General features: G+C 38.0%; 17 non-coding genes across 17 annotated transcripts; all 17 read left to right on the forward strand.

Annotated features, from left to right (window-relative positions):
- Nucleotides 1-2,470: 2,470 nt before the first annotated feature.
- TRNAI-UAU (transfer RNA isoleucine (anticodon UAU)) lies at nt 2,471-2,563 on the forward strand. Its single transcript is given in 2 exon segments — nt 2,471-2,508; nt 2,528-2,563. It is a non-coding gene; the product is annotated as a tRNA-Ile (tRNA).
- Nucleotides 2,564-3,010: 447 nt separating this feature from the next.
- Nucleotides 3,011-3,083, forward strand: TRNAR-CCU (transfer RNA arginine (anticodon CCU)). Its single transcript has one exon. It is a non-coding gene; the product is annotated as a tRNA-Arg (tRNA).
- An 852-nt stretch (nt 3,084-3,935) lies between these two features.
- On the forward strand, nt 3,936-4,028 carry TRNAI-UAU (transfer RNA isoleucine (anticodon UAU)). The gene is given in 2 exon segments: nt 3,936-3,973; nt 3,993-4,028. It is a non-coding gene; the product is annotated as a tRNA-Ile (tRNA).
- A 447-nt stretch (nt 4,029-4,475) lies between these two features.
- On the forward strand, nt 4,476-4,548 carry TRNAR-CCU (transfer RNA arginine (anticodon CCU)). Its single transcript has one exon. It is a non-coding gene; the product is annotated as a tRNA-Arg (tRNA).
- Nucleotides 4,549-5,400: 852 nt separating this feature from the next.
- Nucleotides 5,401-5,493, forward strand: TRNAI-UAU (transfer RNA isoleucine (anticodon UAU)). The gene is given in 2 exon segments: nt 5,401-5,438; nt 5,458-5,493. It is a non-coding gene; the product is annotated as a tRNA-Ile (tRNA).
- Nucleotides 5,494-5,940: 447 nt separating this feature from the next.
- TRNAR-CCU (transfer RNA arginine (anticodon CCU)) lies at nt 5,941-6,013 on the forward strand. Its single transcript has one exon. It is a non-coding gene; the product is annotated as a tRNA-Arg (tRNA).
- An 852-nt stretch (nt 6,014-6,865) lies between these two features.
- On the forward strand, nt 6,866-6,958 carry TRNAI-UAU (transfer RNA isoleucine (anticodon UAU)). The gene is given in 2 exon segments: nt 6,866-6,903; nt 6,923-6,958. It is a non-coding gene; the product is annotated as a tRNA-Ile (tRNA).
- Nucleotides 6,959-7,405: 447 nt separating this feature from the next.
- On the forward strand, nt 7,406-7,478 carry TRNAR-CCU (transfer RNA arginine (anticodon CCU)). The gene has a single exon. It is a non-coding gene; the product is annotated as a tRNA-Arg (tRNA).
- Nucleotides 7,479-8,870: 1,392 nt separating this feature from the next.
- Nucleotides 8,871-8,943, forward strand: TRNAR-CCU (transfer RNA arginine (anticodon CCU)). Its single transcript has one exon. It is a non-coding gene; the product is annotated as a tRNA-Arg (tRNA).
- An 852-nt stretch (nt 8,944-9,795) lies between these two features.
- On the forward strand, nt 9,796-9,888 carry TRNAI-UAU (transfer RNA isoleucine (anticodon UAU)). Its single transcript is given in 2 exon segments — nt 9,796-9,833; nt 9,853-9,888. It is a non-coding gene; the product is annotated as a tRNA-Ile (tRNA).
- A 447-nt stretch (nt 9,889-10,335) lies between these two features.
- On the forward strand, nt 10,336-10,408 carry TRNAR-CCU (transfer RNA arginine (anticodon CCU)). The gene has a single exon. It is a non-coding gene; the product is annotated as a tRNA-Arg (tRNA).
- Nucleotides 10,409-11,260: 852 nt separating this feature from the next.
- Nucleotides 11,261-11,353, forward strand: TRNAI-UAU (transfer RNA isoleucine (anticodon UAU)). The gene is given in 2 exon segments: nt 11,261-11,298; nt 11,318-11,353. It is a non-coding gene; the product is annotated as a tRNA-Ile (tRNA).
- Nucleotides 11,354-11,800: 447 nt separating this feature from the next.
- Nucleotides 11,801-11,873, forward strand: TRNAR-CCU (transfer RNA arginine (anticodon CCU)). Its single transcript has one exon. It is a non-coding gene; the product is annotated as a tRNA-Arg (tRNA).
- Nucleotides 11,874-12,725: 852 nt separating this feature from the next.
- On the forward strand, nt 12,726-12,818 carry TRNAI-UAU (transfer RNA isoleucine (anticodon UAU)). Its single transcript is given in 2 exon segments — nt 12,726-12,763; nt 12,783-12,818. It is a non-coding gene; the product is annotated as a tRNA-Ile (tRNA).
- A 447-nt stretch (nt 12,819-13,265) lies between these two features.
- TRNAR-CCU (transfer RNA arginine (anticodon CCU)) lies at nt 13,266-13,338 on the forward strand. The gene has a single exon. It is a non-coding gene; the product is annotated as a tRNA-Arg (tRNA).
- An 852-nt stretch (nt 13,339-14,190) lies between these two features.
- Nucleotides 14,191-14,283, forward strand: TRNAI-UAU (transfer RNA isoleucine (anticodon UAU)). The gene is given in 2 exon segments: nt 14,191-14,228; nt 14,248-14,283. It is a non-coding gene; the product is annotated as a tRNA-Ile (tRNA).
- Nucleotides 14,284-14,730: 447 nt separating this feature from the next.
- Nucleotides 14,731-14,803, forward strand: TRNAR-CCU (transfer RNA arginine (anticodon CCU)). The gene has a single exon. It is a non-coding gene; the product is annotated as a tRNA-Arg (tRNA).
- The last annotated feature ends 484 nt before the right edge of the window (nt 14,804-15,287 follow it).

A 15,287-nucleotide genomic window follows, 5' to 3' on the forward strand; every position in this document is an offset into this window, starting at 1 on the left:
TCGTGATAACTCAATCAAAATTGAGTGCTGCACTCTTGTGGTAACCAAAAAAAGTCTAGATTTTTAAGCTACTCCATCAAGCCCCAGTGGCCTAATGGATAAGGCACTGGCCTCCTAAGCCAGGGATTGTGGGTTCAAGTCCCATCTGGGGTGCTTGTTGATTTCCCTTTCCGACAGCTTCTCATGGAAGTTTGATGGTGCATGTGTAAACCGTTCTCCTTGTCTTGTTTCTTCGTAAATTAGTTCTTGCAAACCTCTACCCTTTACAACGATCCTTTCCATGTACTGAGAGAAGCGTTAACACGCAATTGTGTGGCGGAAAAATATTGCATCTTAATTGTTTTCATCTTATCTTCATTTATGACCCAAATAACAAAGAGTATATTTTCTAAGATATGGTTATGCTTTCAACCACACAATATTTGCAAAGATCAAAAGAAAAAAATTATAATTGAAAAAATGTAAACGGTTTTTGAAACATTTTGGACAATGTTCTTTTTTTCATATCATGTTCTTTCTTACAAAACAAAATGAGAGTAATCTTTCAATTTTTACCCTGGCCATTGGGAACATTTTGGACTCAAACATCCTGCCGTTCTCCTAAATATCAGAGGTATGGTTACAAAGACTGACAACACCTCTGTACGCAGCTGTTAACACAGGATCTAGGAATCACAAAAGGTGATGTCACAGATGACCCTGCAGCCCCTGAATTCAGAAGAATTTTTTATATCGTCAATGTCTGTTCATTGCAGCAAATGTACGTGCGCATTTCCAGATCCAAAAAAAAACAGGATGTTTGAGTCTAAAATGACCCGGCGTCCAGTGTCTAAATTTCTCATTTTCATTTTTAATAAAGATCGTGATATGGTAAAATATATATTGTCAAACATTATAATAAAATCTTAGAAACCTGTTGTAAGCAATCATTAATTTTCTGAAGAACTATCCCATTTCATTTTTTTTTTCTTATAGAATGTATGTCGTAGGGGGTGTGCCCAGTCGGCTCCAGTGGCGCAATCGGTCAGCGCGCGGTACTTATAAAGCAGTAACTGTCGAGTGATGCCGAGGTTGTGAGTTCGACCCTCACCTGGAGCATTCTATTCTTGCCTTCGTTTTGTATTTTTTACTACTGAAGTCGTTGAAACGGTTCATGATCTAGCGCCAAGATTAAGAGAGAAATTTCAACGAGATATTTGTTGTTTAAGTTTTTGTATTTTTAAAAATTGCCGCAGGTTGGACAAGTCTACTGAGTCCCACCGTAATCTGGTGTCATAATTGAAAGGGAAATGTGGAAGCTATCTATTTAGTTTTTCAGGCTTCTGGTAGTCCAATAAACTTTCCATCATCGGCATTAGTAACGTACAGTGACCCGACAAAGTTAGCCCTGGCTCTCTTGTAAAATAAAGATGCATGTGCATTCGGACGGTTTGTTTCAATTTGGAGTTCAAACTTACAAGATCGTTCGTGATAACTCAATCAAAATTGAGTGCTGCACTCTTGTGGTAACCAAAAAAAGTCTAGATTTTTAAGCTACTCCATCAAGCCCCAGTGGCCTAATGGATAAGGCACTGGCCTCCTAAGCCAGGGATTGTGGGTTCAAGTCCCATCTGGGGTGCTTGTTGATTTCCCTTTCCGACAGCTTCTCATGGAAGTTTGATGGTGCATGTGTAAACCGTTCTCCTTGTCTTGTTTCTTCGTAAATTAGTTCTTGCAAACCTCTACCCTTTACAACGATCCTTTCCATGTACTGAGAGAAGCGTTAACACGCAATTGTGTGGCGGAAAAATATTGCATCTTAATTGTTTTCATCTTATCTTCATTTATGACCCAAATAACAAAGAGTATATTTTCTAAGATATGGTTATGCTTTCAACCACACAATATTTGCAAAGATCAAAAGAAAAAAATTATAATTGAAAAAATGTAAACGGTTTTTGAAACATTTTGGACAATGTTCTTTTTTTCATATCATGTTCTTTCTTACAAAACAAAATGAGAGTAATCTTTCAATTTTTACCCTGGCCATTGGGAACATTTTGGACTCAAACATCCTGCCGTTCTCCTAAATATCAGAGGTATGGTTACAAAGACTGACAACACCTCTGTACGCAGCTGTTAACACAGGATCTAGGAATCACAAAAGGTGATGTCACAGATGACCCTGCAGCCCCTGAATTCAGAAGAATTTTTTATATCGTCAATGTCTGTTCATTGCAGCAAATGTACGTGCGCATTTCCAGATCCAAAAAAAAACAGGATGTTTGAGTCTAAAATGACCCGGCGTCCAGTGTCTAAATTTCTCATTTTCATTTTTAATAAAGATCGTGATATGGTAAAATATATATTGTCAAACATTATAATAAAATCTTAGAAACCTGTTGTAAGCAATCATTAATTTTCTGAAGAACTATCCCATTTCATTTTTTTTTTCTTATAGAATGTATGTCGTAGGGGGTGTGCCCAGTCGGCTCCAGTGGCGCAATCGGTCAGCGCGCGGTACTTATAAAGCAGTAACTGTCGAGTGATGCCGAGGTTGTGAGTTCGACCCTCACCTGGAGCATTCTATTCTTGCCTTCGTTTTGTATTTTTTACTACTGAAGTCGTTGAAACGGTTCATGATCTAGCGCCAAGATTAAGAGAGAAATTTCAACGAGATATTTGTTGTTTAAGTTTTTGTATTTTTAAAAATTGCCGCAGGTTGGACAAGTCTACTGAGTCCCACCGTAATCTGGTGTCATAATTGAAAGGGAAATGTGGAAGCTATCTATTTAGTTTTTCAGGCTTCTGGTAGTCCAATAAACTTTCCATCATCGGCATTAGTAACGTACAGTGACCCGACAAAGTTAGCCCTGGCTCTCTTGTAAAATAAAGATGCATGTGCATTCGGACGGTTTGTTTCAATTTGGAGTTCAAACTTACAAGATCGTTCGTGATAACTCAATCAAAATTGAGTGCTGCACTCTTGTGGTAACCAAAAAAAGTCTAGATTTTTAAGCTACTCCATCAAGCCCCAGTGGCCTAATGGATAAGGCACTGGCCTCCTAAGCCAGGGATTGTGGGTTCAAGTCCCATCTGGGGTGCTTGTTGATTTCCCTTTCCGACAGCTTCTCATGGAAGTTTGATGGTGCATGTGTAAACCGTTCTCCTTGTCTTGTTTCTTCGTAAATTAGTTCTTGCAAACCTCTACCCTTTACAACGATCCTTTCCATGTACTGAGAGAAGCGTTAACACGCAATTGTGTGGCGGAAAAATATTGCATCTTAATTGTTTTCATCTTATCTTCATTTATGACCCAAATAACAAAGAGTATATTTTCTAAGATATGGTTATGCTTTCAACCACACAATATTTGCAAAGATCAAAAGAAAAAAATTATAATTGAAAAAATGTAAACGGTTTTTGAAACATTTTGGACAATGTTCTTTTTTTCATATCATGTTCTTTCTTACAAAACAAAATGAGAGTAATCTTTCAATTTTTACCCTGGCCATTGGGAACATTTTGGACTCAAACATCCTGCCGTTCTCCTAAATATCAGAGGTATGGTTACAAAGACTGACAACACCTCTGTACGCAGCTGTTAACACAGGATCTAGGAATCACAAAAGGTGATGTCACAGATGACCCTGCAGCCCCTGAATTCAGAAGAATTTTTTATATCGTCAATGTCTGTTCATTGCAGCAAATGTACGTGCGCATTTCCAGATCCAAAAAAAAACAGGATGTTTGAGTCTAAAATGACCCGGCGTCCAGTGTCTAAATTTCTCATTTTCATTTTTAATAAAGATCGTGATATGGTAAAATATATATTGTCAAACATTATAATAAAATCTTAGAAACCTGTTGTAAGCAATCATTAATTTTCTGAAGAACTATCCCATTTCATTTTTTTTTTCTTATAGAATGTATGTCGTAGGGGGTGTGCCCAGTCGGCTCCAGTGGCGCAATCGGTCAGCGCGCGGTACTTATAAAGCAGTAACTGTCGAGTGATGCCGAGGTTGTGAGTTCGACCCTCACCTGGAGCATTCTATTCTTGCCTTCGTTTTGTATTTTTTACTACTGAAGTCGTTGAAACGGTTCATGATCTAGCGCCAAGATTAAGAGAGAAATTTCAACGAGATATTTGTTGTTTAAGTTTTTGTATTTTTAAAAATTGCCGCAGGTTGGACAAGTCTACTGAGTCCCACCGTAATCTGGTGTCATAATTGAAAGGGAAATGTGGAAGCTATCTATTTAGTTTTTCAGGCTTCTGGTAGTCCAATAAACTTTCCATCATCGGCATTAGTAACGTACAGTGACCCGACAAAGTTAGCCCTGGCTCTCTTGTAAAATAAAGATGCATGTGCATTCGGACGGTTTGTTTCAATTTGGAGTTCAAACTTACAAGATCGTTCGTGATAACTCAATCAAAATTGAGTGCTGCACTCTTGTGGTAACCAAAAAAAGTCTAGATTTTTAAGCTACTCCATCAAGCCCCAGTGGCCTAATGGATAAGGCACTGGCCTCCTAAGCCAGGGATTGTGGGTTCAAGTCCCATCTGGGGTGCTTGTTGATTTCCCTTTCCGACAGCTTCTCATGGAAGTTTGATGGTGCATGTGTAAACCGTTCTCCTTGTCTTGTTTCTTCGTAAATTAGTTCTTGCAAACCTCTACCCTTTACAACGATCCTTTCCATGTACTGAGAGAAGCGTTAACACGCAATTGTGTGGCGGAAAAATATTGCATCTTAATTGTTTTCATCTTATCTTCATTTATGACCCAAATAACAAAGAGTATATTTTCTAAGATATGGTTATGCTTTCAACCACACAATATTTGCAAAGATCAAAAGAAAAAAATTATAATTGAAAAAATGTAAACGGTTTTTGAAACATTTTGGACAATGTTCTTTTTTTCATATCATGTTCTTTCTTACAAAACAAAATGAGAGTAATCTTTCAATTTTTACCCTGGCCATTGGGAACATTTTGGACTCAAACATCCTGCCGTTCTCCTAAATATCAGAGGTATGGTTACAAAGACTGACAACACCTCTGTACGCAGCTGTTAACACAGGATCTAGGAATCACAAAAGGTGATGTCACAGATGACCCTGCAGCCCCTGAATTCAGAAGAATTTTTTATATCGTCAATGTCTGTTCATTGCAGCAAATGTACGTGCGCATTTCCAGATCCAAAAAAAAACAGGATGTTTGAGTCTAAAATGACCCGGCGTCCAGTGTCTAAATTTCTCATTTTCATTTTTAATAAAGATCGTGATATGGTAAAATATATATTGTCAAACATTATAATAAAATCTTAGAAACCTGTTGTAAGCAATCATTAATTTTCTGAAGAACTATCCCATTTCATTTTTTTTTTCTTATAGAATGTATGTCGTAGGGGGTGTGCCCAGTCGGCTCCAGTGGCGCAATCGGTCAGCGCGCGGTACTTATAAAGCAGTAACTGTCGAGTGATGCCGAGGTTGTGAGTTCGACCCTCACCTGGAGCATTCTATTCTTGCCTTCGTTTTGTATTTTTTACTACTGAAGTCGTTGAAACGGTTCATGATCTAGCGCCAAGATTAAGAGAGAAATTTCAACGAGATATTTGTTGTTTAAGTTTTTGTATTTTTAAAAATTGCCGCAGGTTGGACAAGTCTACTGAGTCCCACCGTAATCTGGTGTCATAATTGAAAGGGAAATGTGGAAGCTATCTATTTAGTTTTTCAGGCTTCTGGTAGTCCAATAAACTTTCCATCATCGGCATTAGTAACGTACAGTGACCCGACAAAGTTAGCCCTGGCTCTCTTGTAAAATAAAGATGCATGTGCATTCGGACGGTTTGTTTCAATTTGGAGTTCAAACTTACAAGATCGTTCGTGATAACTCAATCAAAATTGAGTGCTGCACTCTTGTGGTAACCAAAAAAAGTCTAGATTTTTAAGCTACTCCATCAAGCCCCAGTGGCCTAATGGATAAGGCACTGGCCTCCTAAGCCAGGGATTGTGGGTTCAAGTCCCATCTGGGGTGCTTGTTGATTTCCCTTTCCGACAGCTTCTCATGGAAGTTTGATGGTGCATGTGTAAACCGTTCTCCTTGTCTTGTTTCTTCGTAAATTAGTTCTTGCAAACCTCTACCCTTTACAACGATCCTTTCCATGTACTGAGAGAAGCGTTAACACGCAATTGTGTGGCGGAAAAATATTGCATCTTAATTGTTTTCATCTTATCTTCATTTATGACCCAAATAACAAAGAGTATATTTTCTAAGATATGGTTATGCTTTCAACCACACAATATTTGCAAAGATCAAAAGAAAAAAATTATAATTGAAAAAATGTAAACGGTTTTTGAAACATTTTGGACAATGTTCTTTTTTTCATATCATGTTCTTTCTTACAAAACAAAATGAGAGTAATCTTTCAATTTTTACCCTGGCCATTGGGAACATTTTGGACTCAAACATCCTGCCGTTCTCCTAAATATCAGAGGTATGGTTACAAAGACTGACAACACCTCTGTACGCAGCTGTTAACACAGGATCTAGGAATCACAAAAGGTGATGTCACAGATGACCCTGCAGCCCCTGAATTCAGAAGAATTTTTTATATCGTCAATGTCTGTTCATTGCAGCAAATGTACGTGCGCATTTCCAGATCCAAAAAAAAACAGGATGTTTGAGTCTAAAATGACCCGGCGTCCAGTGTCTAAATTTCTCATTTTCATTTTTAATAAAGATCGTGATATGGTAAAATATATATTGTCAAACATTATAATAAAATCTTAGAAACCTGTTGTAAGCAATCATTAATTTTCTGAAGAACTATCCCATTTCATTTTTTTTTTCTTATAGAATGTATGTCGTAGGGGGTGTGCCCAGTCGGCTCCAGTGGCGCAATCGGTCAGCGCGCGGTACTTATAAAGCAGTAACTGTCGAGTGATGCCGAGGTTGTGAGTTCGACCCTCACCTGGAGCATTCTATTCTTGCCTTCGTTTTGTATTTTTTACTACTGAAGTCGTTGAAACGGTTCATGATCTAGCGCCAAGATTAAGAGAGAAATTTCAACGAGATATTTGTTGTTTAAGTTTTTGTATTTTTAAAAATTGCCGCAGGTTGGACAAGTCTACTGAGTCCCACCGTAATCTGGTGTCATAATTGAAAGGGAAATGTGGAAGCTATCTATTTAGTTTTTCAGGCTTCTGGTAGTCCAATAAACTTTCCATCATCGGCATTAGTAACGTACAGTGACCCGACAAAGTTAGCCCTGGCTCTCTTGTAAAATAAAGATGCATGTGCATTCGGACGGTTTGTTTCAATTTGGAGTTCAAACTTACAAGATCGTTCGTGATAACTCAATCAAAATTGAGTGCTGCACTCTTGTGGTAACCAAAAAAAGTCTAGATTTTTAAGCTACTCCATCAAGCCCCAGTGGCCTAATGGATAAGGCACTGGCCTCCTAAGCCAGGGATTGTGGGTTCAAGTCCCATCTGGGGTGCTTGTTGATTTCCCTTTCCGACAGCTTCTCATGGAAGTTTGATGGTGCATGTGTAAACCGTTCTCCTTGTCTTGTTTCTTCGTAAATTAGTTCTTGCAAACCTCTACCCTTTACAACGATCCTTTCCATGTACTGAGAGAAGCGTTAACACGCAATTGTGTGGCGGAAAAATATTGCATCTTAATTGTTTTCATCTTATCTTCATTTATGACCCAAATAACAAAGAGTATATTTTCTAAGATATGGTTATGCTTTCAACCACACAATATTTGCAAAGATCAAAAGAAAAAAATTATAATTGAAAAAATGTAAACGGTTTTTGAAACATTTTGGACAATGTTCTTTTTTTCATATCATGTTCTTTCTTACAAAACAAAATGAGAGTAATCTTTCAATTTTTACCCTGGCCATTGGGAACATTTTGGACTCAAACATCCTGCCGTTCTCCTAAATATCAGAGGTATGGTTACAAAGACTGACAACACCTCTGTACGCAGCTGTTAACACAGGATCTAGGAATCACAAAAGGTGATGTCACAGATGACCCTGCAGCCCCTGAATTCAGAAGAATTTTTTATATCGTCAATGTCTGTTCATTGCAGCAAATGTACGTGCGCATTTCCAGATCCAAAAAAAAACAGGATGTTTGAGTCTAAAATGACCCGGCGTCCAGTGTCTAAATTTCTCATTTTCATTTTTAATAAAGATCGTGATATGGTAAAATATATATTGTCAAACATTATAATAAAATCTTAGAAACCTGTTGTAAGCAATCATTAATTTTCTGAAGAACTATCCCATTTCATTTTTTTTTTCTTATAGAATGTATGTCGTAGGGGGTGTGCCCAGTCGGCTCCAGTGGCGCAATCGGTCAGCGTGCGGTACTTATAAAGCAGTAACTGTCGAGTGATGCCGAGGTTGTGAGTTCGACCCTCACCTGGAGCATTCTATTCTTGCCTTCGTTTTGTATTTTTTACTACTGAAGTCGTTGAAACGGTTCATGATCTAGCGCCAAGATTAAGAGAGAAATTTCAACGAGATATTTGTTGTTTAAGTTTTTGTATTTTTAAAAATTGCCGCAGGTTGGACAAGTCTACTGAGTCCCACCGTAATCTGGTGTCATAATTGAAAGGGAAATGTGGAAGCTATCTATTTAGTTTTTCAGGCTTCTGGTAGTCCAATAAACTTTCCATCATCGGCATTAGTAACGTACAGTGACCCGACAAAGTTAGCCCTGGCTCTCTTGTAAAATAAAGATGCATGTGCATTCGGACGGTTTGTTTCAATTTGGAGTTCAAACTTACAAGATCGTTCGTGATAACTCAATCAAAATTGAGTGCTGCACTCTTGTGGTAACCAAAAAAAGTCTAGATTTTTAAGCTACTCCATCAAGCCCCAGTGGCCTAATGGATAAGGCACTGGCCTCCTAAGCCAGGGATTGTGGGTTCAAGTCCCATCTGGGGTGCTTGTTGATTTCCCTTTCCGACAGCTTCTCATGGAAGTTTGATGGTGCATGTGTAAACCGTTCTCCTTGTCTTGTTTCTTCGTAAATTAGTTCTTGCAAACCTCTACCCTTTACAATGATCCTTTCCATGTACTGAGAGAAGCGTTAACACGCAATTGTGTGGCGGAAAAATATTGCATCTTAATTGTTTTCATCTTATCTTCATTTATGACCCAAATAACAAAGAGTATATTTTCTAAGATATGGTTATGCTTTCAACCACACAATATTTGCAAAGATCAAAAGAAAAAAATTATAATTGAAAAAATGTAAACGGTTTTTGAAACATTTTGGACAATGTTCTTTTTTTCATATCATGTTCTTTCTTACAAAACAAAATGAGAGTAATCTTTCAATTTTTACCCTGGCCATTGGGAACATTTTGGACTCAAACATCCTGCCGTTCTCCTAAATATCAGAGGTATGGTTACAAAGACTGACAACACCTCTGTACGCAGCTGTTAACACAGGATCTAGGAATCACAAAAGGTGATGTCACAGATGACCCTGCAGCCCCTGAATTCAGAAGAATTTTTTATATCGTCAATGTCTGTTCATTGCAGCAAATGTACGTGCGCATTTCCAGATCCAAAAAAAAACAGGATGTTTGAGTCTAAAATGACCCGGCGTCCAGTGTCTAAATTTCTCATTTTCATTTTTAATAAAGATCGTGATATGGTAAAATATATATTGTCAAACATTATAATAAAATCTTAGAAACCTGTTGTAAGCAATCATTAATTTTCTGAAGAACTATCCCATTTCATTTTTTTTTTCTTATAGAATGTATGTCGTAGGGGGTGTGCCCAGTCGGCTCCAGTGGCGCAATTGGTCAGCGCGCGGTACTTATAAAGCAGTAACTGTCGAGTGATGCCGAGGTTGTGAGTTCGACCCTCACCTGGAGCATTCTATTCTTGCCTTCGTTTTGTATTTTTTACTACTGAAGTCGTTGAAACGGTTCATGATCTAGCGCCAAGATTAAGAGAGAAATTTCAACGAGATATTTGTTGTTTAAGTTTTTGTATTTTTAAAAATTGCCGCAGGTTGGACAAGTCTACTGAGTCCCACCGTAATCTGGTGTCATAATTGAAAGGGAAATGTGGAAGCTATCTATTTAGTTTTTCAGGCTTCTGGTAGTCCAATAAACTTTCCATCATCGGCATTAGTAACGTACAGTGACCCGACAAAGTTAGCCCTGGCTCTCTTGTAAAATAAAGATGCATGTGCATTCGGACGGTTTGTTTCAATTTGGAGTTCAAACTTACAAGATCGTTCGTGATAACTCAATCAAAATTGAGTGCTGCACTCTTGTGGTAACCAAAAAAAGTCTAGATTTTTAAGCTACTCCATCAAGCCCCAGTGGCCTAATGGATAAGGCACTGGCCTCCTAAGCCAGGGATTGTGGGTTCAAGTCCCATCTGGGGTGCTTGTTGATTTCCCTTTCCGACAGCTTCTCATGGAAGTTTGATGGTGCATGTGTAAACCGTTCTCCTTGTCTTGTTTCTTCGTAAATTAGTTCTTGCAAACCTCTACCCTTTACAACGATCCTTTCCATGTACTGAGAGAAGCGTTAACACGCAATTGTGTGGCGGAAAAATATTGCATCTTAATTGTTTTCATCTTATCTTCATTTATGACCCAAATAACAAAGAGTATATTTTCTAAGATATGGTTATGCTTTCAACCACACAATATTTGCAAAGATCAAAAGAAAAAAATTATAATTGAAAAAATGTAAACGGTTTTTGAAACATTTTGGACAATGTTCTTTTTTTCATATCATGTTCTTTCTTACAAAACAAAATGAGAGTAATCTTTCAATTTTTACCCTGGCCATTGGGAACATTTTGGACTCAAACATCCTGCCGTTCTCCTAAATATCAGAGGTATGGTTACAAAGACTGACAACACCTCTGTACGCAGCTGTTAACACAGGATCTAGGAATCACAAAAGGTGATGTCACAGATGACCCTGCAGCCCCTGAATTCAGAAGAATTTTTTATATCGTCAATGTCTGTTCATTGCAGCAAATGTACGTGCGCATTTCCAGATCCAAAAAAAAACAGGATGTTTGAGTCTAAAATGACCCGGCGTCCAGTGTCTAAATTTCTCATTTTCATTTTTAATAAAGATCGTGATATGGTAAAATATATATTGTCAAACATTATAATAAAATCTTAGAAACCTGTTGTAAGCAATCATTAATTTTCTGAAGAACTATCCCATTTCATTTTTTTTTTCTTATAGAATGTATGTCGTAGGGGGTGTGCCCAGTCGGCTCCAGTGGCGCAATCGGTCAGCGCGCGGTACTTATAAAGCAGTAACTGTCGAGTGATGCCGAGGTTGTGAGTTCGACCCTCACCTGGAGCATTCTATTCTTGCCTTCGTTTTGTATTTTTTACTACTGAAGTCGTTGAAACGGTTCATGATCTAGCGCCAAGATTAAGAGAGAAATTTCAACGAGATATTTGTTGTTTAAGTTTTTGTATTTTTAAAAATTGCCGCAGGTTGGACAAGTCTACTGAGTCCCACCGTAATCTGGTGTCATAATTGAAAGGGAAATGTGGAAGCTATCTATTTAGTTTTTCAGGCTTCTGGTAGTCCAATAAACTTTCCATCATCGGCATTAGTAACGTACAGTGACCCGACAAAGTTAGCCCTGGCTCTCTTGTAAAATAAAGATGCATGTGCATTCGGACGGTTTGTTTCAATTTGGAGTTCAAACTTACAAGATCGTTCGTGATAACTCAATCAAAATTGAGTGCTGCACTCTTGTGGTAACCAAAAAAAGTCTAGATTTTTAAGCTACTCCATCAAGCCCCAGTGGCCTAATGGATAAGGCACTGGCCTCCTAAGCCAGGGATTGTGGGTTCAAGTCCCATCTGGGGTGCTTGTTGATTTCCCTTTCCGACAGCTTCTCATGGAAGTTTGATGGTGCATGTGTAAACCTTTCTCCTTGTCTTGTTTCTTCGTAAATTAGTTCTTGCAAACCTCTACCCTTTACAACGATCCTTTCCATGTACTGAGAGAAGCGTTAACACGCAATTGTGTGGCGGAAAAATATTGCATCTTAATTGTTTTCATCTTATCTTCATTTATGACCCAAATAACAAAGAGTATATTTTCTAAGATATGGTTATGCTTTCAACCACACAATATTTGCAAAGATCAAAAGAAAAAAATTATAATTGAAAAAATGTAAACGGTTTTTGAAACATTTTGGACAATGTTCTTTTTTTCATATCATGTTCTTTCTTACAAAACAAAATGAGAGTAATCTTTCAATTTTTACCCTGGCCATTGGGAACATTTTGGACTCAAACATCCTGCCGTTCTCCTAAATATCAGAGGTATGGTTACAAAGACTGACAACACCTCTGTACGCAGCTGTTAACACAGGATCTAGGAATCACAAAAGGTGATGTCACAGATGACCCTGCAGCCCCTGAATTCAGAAGAATTTTTTATATCGTCAATGTCTGTTCATTGCAGCAAATGTACGTGCGCATTTCCAGATCCAAAAAAAAACAGGATGTTTGAGTCTAAAATGACCCGGCGTCCAGTGTCTAAATTTCTCATTTTCATTTTTAATAAAGATCGTGATATGGTAAAATATATATTGTCAAACATTATAATAAAATCTTAGAAACCTGTTGTAAGCAATCATTAATTTTCTGAAGAACTATCCCATTTCATTTTTTTTTTCTTATAGAATGTATGTCGTAGGGGGTGTGCCCAGTCGGCTCCAGTGGCGCAATCGGTCAGCGCGCGGTACTTATAAAGCAGTAACTGTCGAGTGATGCCGAGGTTGTGAGTTCGACCCTCACCTGGAGCATTCTATTCTTGCCTTCGTTTTGTATTTTTTACTACTGAAGTCGTTGAAACGGTTCATGATCTAGCGCCAAGATTAAGAGAGAAATTTCAACGAGATATTTGTTGTTTAAGTTTTTGTATTTTTAAAAATTGCCGCAGGTTGGACAAGTCTACTGAGTCCCACCGTAATCTGGTGTCATAATTGAAAGGGAAATGTGGAAGCTATCTATTTAGTTTTTCAGGCTTCTGGTAGTCCAATAAACTTTCCATCATCGGCATTAGTAACGTACAGTGACCCGACAAAGTTAGCCCTGGCTCTCTTGTAAAATAAAGATGCATGTGCATTCGGACGGTTTGTTTCAATTTGGAGTTCAAACTTACAAGATCGTTCGTGATAACTCAATCAAAATTGAGTGCTGCACTCTTGTGGTAACCAAAAAAAGTCTAGATTTTTAAGCTACTCCATCAAGCCCCAGTGGCCTAATGGATAAGGCACTGGCCTCCTAAGCCAGGGATTGTGGGTTCAAGTCCCATCTGGGGTGCTTGTTGATTTCCCTTTCCGACAGCTTCTCATGGAAGTTTGATGGTGCATGTGTAAACCGTTCTCCTTGTCTTGTTTCTTCGTAAATTAGTTCTTGCAAACCTCTACCCTTTACAACGATCCTTTCCATGTACTGAGAGAAGCGTTAACACGCAATTGTGTGGCGGAAAAATATTGCATCTTAATTGTTTTCATCTTATCTTCATTTATGACCCAAATAACAAAGAGTATATTTTCTAAGATATGGTTATGCTTTCAACCACACAATATTTGCAAAGATCAAAAGAAAAAAATTATAATTGAAAAAATGTAAACGGTTTTTGAAACATTTTGGACAATGTTCTTTTTTTCATATCATGTTCTTTCTTACAAAACAAAATGAGAGTAATCTTTCAATTTTTACCCTGGCCATTGGGAACATTTTGGACTCAAACATCCTGCCGTTCTCCTAAATATCAGAGGTATGGTTACAAAGACTGACAACACCTCTGTACGCAGCTGTTAACACAGGATCTAGGAATCACAAAAGGTGATGTCACAGATGACCCTGCAGCCCCTGAATTCAGAAGAATTTTTTATATCGTCAATGTCTGTTCATTGCAGCAAATGTACGTGCGCATTTCCAGATCCAAAAAAAAACAGGATGTTTGAGTCTAAAATGACCCGGCGTCCAGTGTCTAAATTTCTCATTTTCATTTTTAATAAAGATCGTGATATGGTAAAATATATATTGTCAAACATTATAATAAAATCTTAGAAACCTGTTGTAAGCAATCATTAATTTTCTGAAGAACTATCCCATTTCATTTTTTTTTTCTTATAGAATGTATGTCGTAGGGGGTGTGCCCAGTCGGCTCCAGTGGCGCAATCGGTCAGCGCGCGGTACTTATAAAGCAGTAACTGTCGAGTGATGCCGAGGTTGTGAGTTCGACCCTCACCTGGAGCATTCTATTCTTGCCTTCGTTTTGTATTTTTTACTACTGAAGTCGTTGAAACGGTTCATGATCTAGCGCCAAGATTAAGAGAGAAATTTCAACGAGATATTTGTTGTTTAAGTTTTTGTATTTTTAAAAATTGCCGCAGGTTGGACAAGTCTACTGAGTCCCACCGTAATCTGGTGTCATAATTGAAAGGGAAATGTGGAAGCTATCTATTTAGTTTTTCAGGCTTCTGGTAGTCCAATAAACTTTCCATCATCGGCATTAGTAACGTACAGTGACCCGACAAAGTTAGCCCTGGCTCTCTTGTAAAATAAAGATGCATGTGCATTCGGACGGTTTGTTTCAATTTGGAGTTCAAACTTACAAGATCGTTCGTGATAACTCAATCAAAATTGAGTGCTGCACTCTTGTGGTAACCAAAAAAAGTCTAGATTTTTAAGCTACTCCATCAAGCCCCAGTGGCCTAATGGATAAGGCACTGGCCTCCTAAGCCAGGGATTGTGGGTTCAAGTCCCATCTGGGGTGCTTGTTGATTTCCCTTTCCGACAGCTTCTCATGGAAGTTTGATGGTGCATGTGTAAACCGTTCTCCTTGTCTTGTTTCTTCGTAAATTAGTTCTTGCAAACCTCTACCCTTTACAACGATCCTTTCCATGTACTGAGAGAAGCGTTAACACGCAATTGTGTGGCGGAAAAATATTGCATCTTAATTGTTTTCATCTTATCTTCATTTATGACCCAAATAACAAAGAGTATATTTTCTAAGATATGGTTATGCTTTCAACCACACAATATTTGCAAAGATCAAAAGAAAAAAATTATAATTGAAAAAATGTAAACGGTTTTTGAAACATTTTGGACAATGTTCTTTTTTTCATATCATGTTCTTTCTTACAAAACAAAATGAGAGTAATCTTTCAATTTTTACCCTGGCCATTGGGAACATTTTGGACTCAAACATCCTGCCGTTCTCCTAAATATCAGAGGTATGGTTACAAAGACTGACAACA

This window comes from Ranitomeya imitator, unplaced genomic scaffold (genome assembly GCF_032444005.1).
Source record: "Ranitomeya imitator isolate aRanImi1 unplaced genomic scaffold, aRanImi1.pri SCAFFOLD_240, whole genome shotgun sequence".
NCBI lineage: Eukaryota > Metazoa > Chordata > Amphibia > Anura > Dendrobatidae > Ranitomeya > Ranitomeya imitator.